Source organism: Myxocyprinus asiaticus, chromosome 14, assembly GCF_019703515.2.
Source record: "Myxocyprinus asiaticus isolate MX2 ecotype Aquarium Trade chromosome 14, UBuf_Myxa_2, whole genome shotgun sequence".
Classification (NCBI taxonomy): Eukaryota; Metazoa; Chordata; class Actinopteri; order Cypriniformes; family Catostomidae; genus Myxocyprinus; species Myxocyprinus asiaticus.
Window position 1 is genome coordinate 1961571 of NC_059357.1, and position 6886 is coordinate 1968456.

Consider the following 6886-nt stretch of genomic DNA (forward strand, 5'->3'; position numbering starts at 1 on the left):
AGAACAAACCAGTACCGGAATGCTGATCATAACATGGAAACTCTACAAGAGTCTCAAATTTAGGATGCTGGGAGGAGTGACAGTTTGACAGATGAGGCCCTGTTCTAACAAACTCATGACGGAGAGAGAGAAACCACTTAGATTTAACCCACACCATGACTTCATTCACACAGCAGCAGAGTACAGCAAAATACATGTATTTTGTACATACATGTACATATCTTGGCTGTTTCCTGGTGAAATGAACACTAGAGGCGCTACAGCAACAATGACTTTTATCCACTTTTACACAAATCACGAGTAACACGGCAGATTAACACTTTATAAACAATTATTTTTCGCTCTGTTCCTCTCCTCACAATACTATTTTATTACATCAAAACACTTTTACTATAAAAATGATACAATTTAACATTTGCTTTACATAACCAACTACATACAGGACAACCTTTTATAAGTATGACTAACTTTCACAGTGGCGCAACTGATAGAACGTCAGACTTTGAATGTGGAAGAGCGGGTTCAAGTCCAGTAAGGCAGGACTCGATAAGTATCCTGTAATGAGTCAACATGTGAGCCGAAAGTGTCATAACTACTGCATTTTTTCATCCCACATTTGCTTTTATGACACTATCCGTTAGGTTTAGATGTAGCAGTGTATAGGGACGTTGGTTTTGTTGGATCATATATTTTTTTTAATTTGGTGTATATTGCCACTTGTCCAGGATTTTCTGGGATTGTCATGGTTTTGGGCCATATGTCCGGTAAAAAATAAATTCCACTATAAGGCTCAAAATATGAATATTTTCCCAGCACATTCACACGTGAGCAATTGCTTATGTGCACTCTTGGAAGCCTGGCGGCATAAAAGGAGAAGAAACTGACGAAACGTGTCTTATTCAACCACTCTGTCATACATGTATAAAAAGTCTTTCAAGGCCGTGCTGCTGCCGATATTCACCAGCAAACATCAATGAGACTGGGACCAACATCTGGCCTTGATTCTATGGACATACCGAACAGCTCTGTGGCATGGCATGGCTCGGGAGCGACGAGAGGCAGCGGCTGGTAAACAAAAGCACGCTTATGATCAGGAATTTAGTGCTGGTGACCGTGTTTGGGTTTACTGCCCTACGAGGAAAAAAGGGCTCTTGCCCCCAAATTGGACAGCCATTGGCAAGGACCCTGTGAAGTTTTGTTAGATATTACGGACGTGGTCTACAGGGTTCGGATGGGGACCCGTAGGGGTTGGACAGTGGTGTTGCACAGGGTTGCACTGGCTCCATACCAGCCATGGGCAGGGGCCCTGACGAATATGGACTTTGGAGCTGAGGAGAGCCTTTGTCGTCTTGCATCGCCAGCAGGATAGATGGTACCATCGTCACCTGAACCTCCATCCCTAGGAAGTCAGGTTATGAGTGAGCAGCGGCACCCGCAACGAGCCCGGTGTTTGTATGGGATTATGTGGTGATGATGGATTAAACTGTTAAGGGCCGCAGTGGATGGCAGCCTCTTCGGGTGGGGGCAGTGTGGTGCTGGCGGGTACCCAGAATGCATTGCGGCTGGGTAAGGACTGACTGAGTTTGGATTGAATAACTCAGCCATCCGTTAAATGTGTGAAACGGTCTTGGGGTCATGTTTTTAGTTAACTGTACTATCGAAGCATGCTGTATTTACATTCTCTTGTTGTGTCTTACCATTGTGTAAAGCTGTAGTTCTCAGATGGTAGTACTGTAGATCTGCCAATATGTATGTGTGAATGTGGGTCAGAATCTGCCAATTATCTCATTTTAAGTGAGGTCAATATAGAAGACATTGTTGAAACCTGAAGTCTGTGTGACGTTGCAATATTATATATTTTACTCTGTAAAGATTATGGCATTACAGTATAGCTTAAAATAATGCAGAACATCTTAAATGTTCAATGTAAATTCATATGGGTGAGTGACTCCAGCCAGGTCTCCTAAGCAACCAAATTGGCCCGGTTGCTAGGGAGGGTAGAGTCACATGGGGTAACCTCCTCGTGGTTGCTATAATGTGGTTTGCTCTCGGTGGGGCGTGTGATGAGTTGTGCATGGTTGCCGCGGTGGATGGCGTGAAGCCTCCACGCGCACTATGTCTTCGTGGCAACGCTCAACAAGCCACGTGATAAGATGTGCGGGTTGATGGTCTCAGATACGGAGGCAACTGGGATTCGTCCTCCGCCACTTGGACTGAGGCGAATCACTACACGACCACGAGGACTTAAAAAGCACATTGGGAACTGGGCATTCCAAATTGGGAGAAAAAAAAAAAGAAAAAAAAAAGTAAAGTCATATGAGTCTGTGAGAACCATAAACTCAAGAAAACTGCTGAGGGACAGAATAAGTAAATAATACATTACATTAAACGAAATAAAATTCTGTGTGTATAATACACGCGTCCACGGACATCTGCCATTTTGGCAATGTCCTTTGTCCCGTATGTTGATGAACCTATGACATACTAACAACAACTGTGAAAACGATTTACTTGGGTGAGAACTTAGGTTACTTTCATCTGAAAATCAACATGCAGGACATTTACTCTATCAGAACCGTTTTCAGGTTTATTTAATGTATTTTTGTGTCATGTTAATGTATCGTTTGGATAATAGTGATAAAAGATAAAACTGAACTGAATTGCATTTTAACTGTGATTCTCCTTAACTCACAGTATACTGTATACTGTGCAGTTCAATGGGAGTTCTTGAACATTTGCCAGTGGCGTCCTCTACTGGGTGAGTACTCTCAATTACACTTCTCTTTCTTTATGAATAATTTTAACACTGTCATATTTGTTTGTTTGGTTTGTCTGTTATATAAGTGCACGAACGGCTCGTCTCATACCGTAAATGCTTATCTGTTATTACGACCATTTGCATGTTTTGTGAAAATGTAATTATGTGTCATGTGCGGTATGTAAATGAAGACTCTTCAATGAAACTGCACTAACTGAAGCAGTTTATTAAGAATTCATTCTAAACAAAATACCAGCTTCACTCAATGAGTCTTCATGATGCAACACGCCCGTTCAGCGTTTTACTTGTGAATCTCAAGAACGTGTCTAGGTCACGTTTTATGCCTAAATCCAAAGACAGAAATTACATTTAGCCTATTTTTAGTGCCATTAAGATTTTTTGCACTGTGGTATTATTTTCATGACAATTAAATGCATTTCTCCCCTAAATTATCATTACAGTAATTTGACAAAATAAATAAATAAAAATGTCATTCTCATTAAAATTATTATTATTATTACTATTATTGAAATGAGCATAAATTAATTACAACAAATATTACCATGGTGTATACTTGCAAATGTGCATTACAATTTCAATCATTACACAAATTACAAAAACAGTTTTCAAAATAATTTTCATTAATTGCTTTGATTTTTTTTAATTTTTTTTATTGCTTTTGATTTCTTTATGGTAATGCATATGAGATTTTTGAGGAATGTTTTTAAATTGTCATGCAAATAATGTCAAACTCTTAATGGTCCTCAAAATAAATGAATTTTCTTTATGCAAAATCTCTCATTTCTTTCTTTTGAATTTGGGGTCAAATATGACCCAGCCATTGTTATTCATATATTCTCAGTATTCATGAGAATCATCTGTGTATCCTGTAGTTCAGCTTTTATTTGTTATTTATTTCTCGAGGATATGTGGATTATCAGTTCTTGATATTCGATCTCTTTGTCATGTTCATACCAGCTTTAAAGGACGGAATTCCCAGCATGCACTTTTGAGTGTACATGATGCATGAATGTGTCGCTCATCAGTTTAGTCTCCACACCTCAGATCATCATGCATTTGATCAACTGTAGGGGTGTGGCACGCATACTAGAGTAAATACTGCAGTAAATATGCACGGAAATATACAGCAGCTCAAACTGTCTGTAGGTGTGTTTCAGACTTTGCTTATAGTAAAAGTAAAGTGTAGTGACAATTGGCTAGCGATAAGAGTGACGTTTTTAGTGTTTAAACTGAGAGACCTCTCCACCCTGTCATAAAACATCATATAACCCACCCAACAGCTGATAAACATTTCACAACCCGCGACCCCACAAACACATTCTACTGAGAACTTTTAATATTGACATACTACACACTACACACTTGTTGCATTCTTTAAACTGTGGTATTACTGCTAGTAAATGTCATTGTTATGGGGTTGGGGTTGAAAAACAGAACCTACCATTCACATGCTTAATCACTTGTGAACAAAAATATCCAATTCAAAAAATATATATTTAAACAGATGTTGCAAATGTGCCTCCAATGTCATTACTATCACTATTGCATATAGTGTTAGTGATTTGAACAAACCTCTAACATATTAAGCATTATATGTTCAGTTATAAGTCATGCTACAGACATGAATGATACCTCAAATCATGTGTCTTGTTGAGGAGATGTGTTATACTTTACTAGGAGATCAGGCTTATGACTGTTTACCTGGTGAACAATAAAATAGGTGAAAAAATCCCATACATTTACATTTAAGGAGGAACTCGAGTCGTATCAAGACACCAGAATTTCAAAGAGACTTGTGGATGGACTTTTGATTTGGCACATTAAGCAACCATACAGAACACCATAGAAACCACCTAGAAGTCCATGGCAACCACCTAGCATTCACAAAAACTCCAAGAAAGTCAGCACACTGTTGCTCCCAAAAAAATTAATGAGCTCCCCACAGAAAAGAACAAACGTGACATTTCAAGCTACATGCTCTTCATCAGACTAATCTGACACTCACCAACACACCCATATATACACCTGTGTATCCCAATCAAGAAATCACATGACAGTATCACATGATATCACATGACCCTGAAAAACAAATTCAGAATATATAAACACCCATACATATAGGATAAATGTACCTAAACAAACATCTAATACAACAATCACATCAATTTATAGTATATGTTTATATTTTTAAAAATAGATTAAAAATTATAATAATAATAATTAATTTTTTTTAACTGAACAATATTACAATTATTTAACATTATTTTCTTAAAATTAATGATAGCAACCATCCAGAACACCATATCAACCACAGTGAAACTACCCCAAACAGCATAGCAACCACCTAGAAACTACCCCAAACAGAATAGCAACAACTTAGCAATCACTCAGTCAACCATAGCAACCACCCAGAACACCATATCAACCACCTAGAAACTACCACAAACAGCATAGCACCACCTAGAAACTACCCCAAACAGCATAGCAACCACATAGAAACTAACAAAACAGCATAGCAACCACCTAGAAACTACCCCAAACAACATAGTAACCACATAGAAACTAACAAAACAGCATAGCAACCACCTAGAAACTACCCCAAACAACATAGCAACCACCTAGAAATAATCCAAACACCATAGCAACCAGCTAGAAACTACCCCAAACAGCATAGCAACCACATAGAAACTAACAAAACAGCATAGCAACCACCTAGAAACTACACCAAACAGCATAGCAACCACATAGAAACTAACAAAACAGCATAGCAACCACCTAGAAACTACCCCAAACAACATAGCAACCACCTAGAAATAATCCAAACAGCATAGCAACCACCTAGAAATAATCCAAACAACATAGCAGCCACCTAGAAACTACCCAAACAGCATAGCAGCCACCTAGAAACTACCCAAACAGCATAGCAGCCACCTAGAAACTACCCAAACAGCATAGCAGCCACCTAGAAATAATCCAAACAGCATAGCAGCCACCTAGAAATAATCCAAACAGCATAGCAACCACCTAGAAATAATCCAAACAGCATAGCAGCCACCTAGAAATAATCCAAACAGCATAGCAGCCACCTAGAAATAATCCAAACAGCATAGCAGCCACCTAAAAACTACCCAAACAGCATAGCAGCCACCTAGAAACTACCCCAAACAGCATAGTAACCACATAGAAACTAACCAAACAGCATAGCATCCACCTAGAAACTACCCCATACAGCATAGCAACCACATAGAAACTAACCAAACAGCATAGCATCCAGCTAGAAACTACCCCAAACAACATAGCATCCAGCTAGAAACTACCCCAAACAACATAGCAGCCACCTAGAAAGTACCCAAACAGCATAGCAACCACCTAGAAAGTACCCAAACAGCATAGCAACCACCTAGAAAGTACCCAAACAGCATAGCAACCACATAGAAACTACCCAAACAGCATAACAACCACCTAGAAACTACCCCAAACAGCATAGCAACTACCTAGCTAGCACCCAGAGTCTGTCTCTGCAGGTTTGTATGTTACGTGTGTGTTTTGCCCAGAGGTTTGTTAGCACAAACACTATTAGACTGAGGCACATATGTAAGCAAACACAGATGTTGTGTATTTAGTCTTGAATCATATTGAGTATCACAGATAATGCTCAATAAGACGACAACATGTAAAGTCATGTGAACGCCTTTATCGGGATAAAAATCATAAATGGTTTAATCCTAAAATGATTTTTGCCCATTTCTCTGATTTCACGTTGCATTTAAACACCTTAATAGTTCTTACCGGCTTGTCTAATGACTGCTGACTATTTGACATCAACAGCAGAGAATAACTGAGTGATTTCAACTCTCATGTAAATGTGGGTTTCTTGCGTTGTTTTCTTGTTATCAGTGTTTTGGTGTGCATGTAAACGCATTTAATGATGTCAAACGTGGAGTGATATTTTTTGGAACTTGACAGCCATTTTTTGTCTGTAATAAAGTTTTTAATAAGCCAGATGTTTTGGCAAACTGTGGTATTTAGGCATTTATAGTTATAAAACTATATTTGCTTTTATTTAACCCAGTATCCTCTGAAGAACAGGAGACATCATGGGGACGA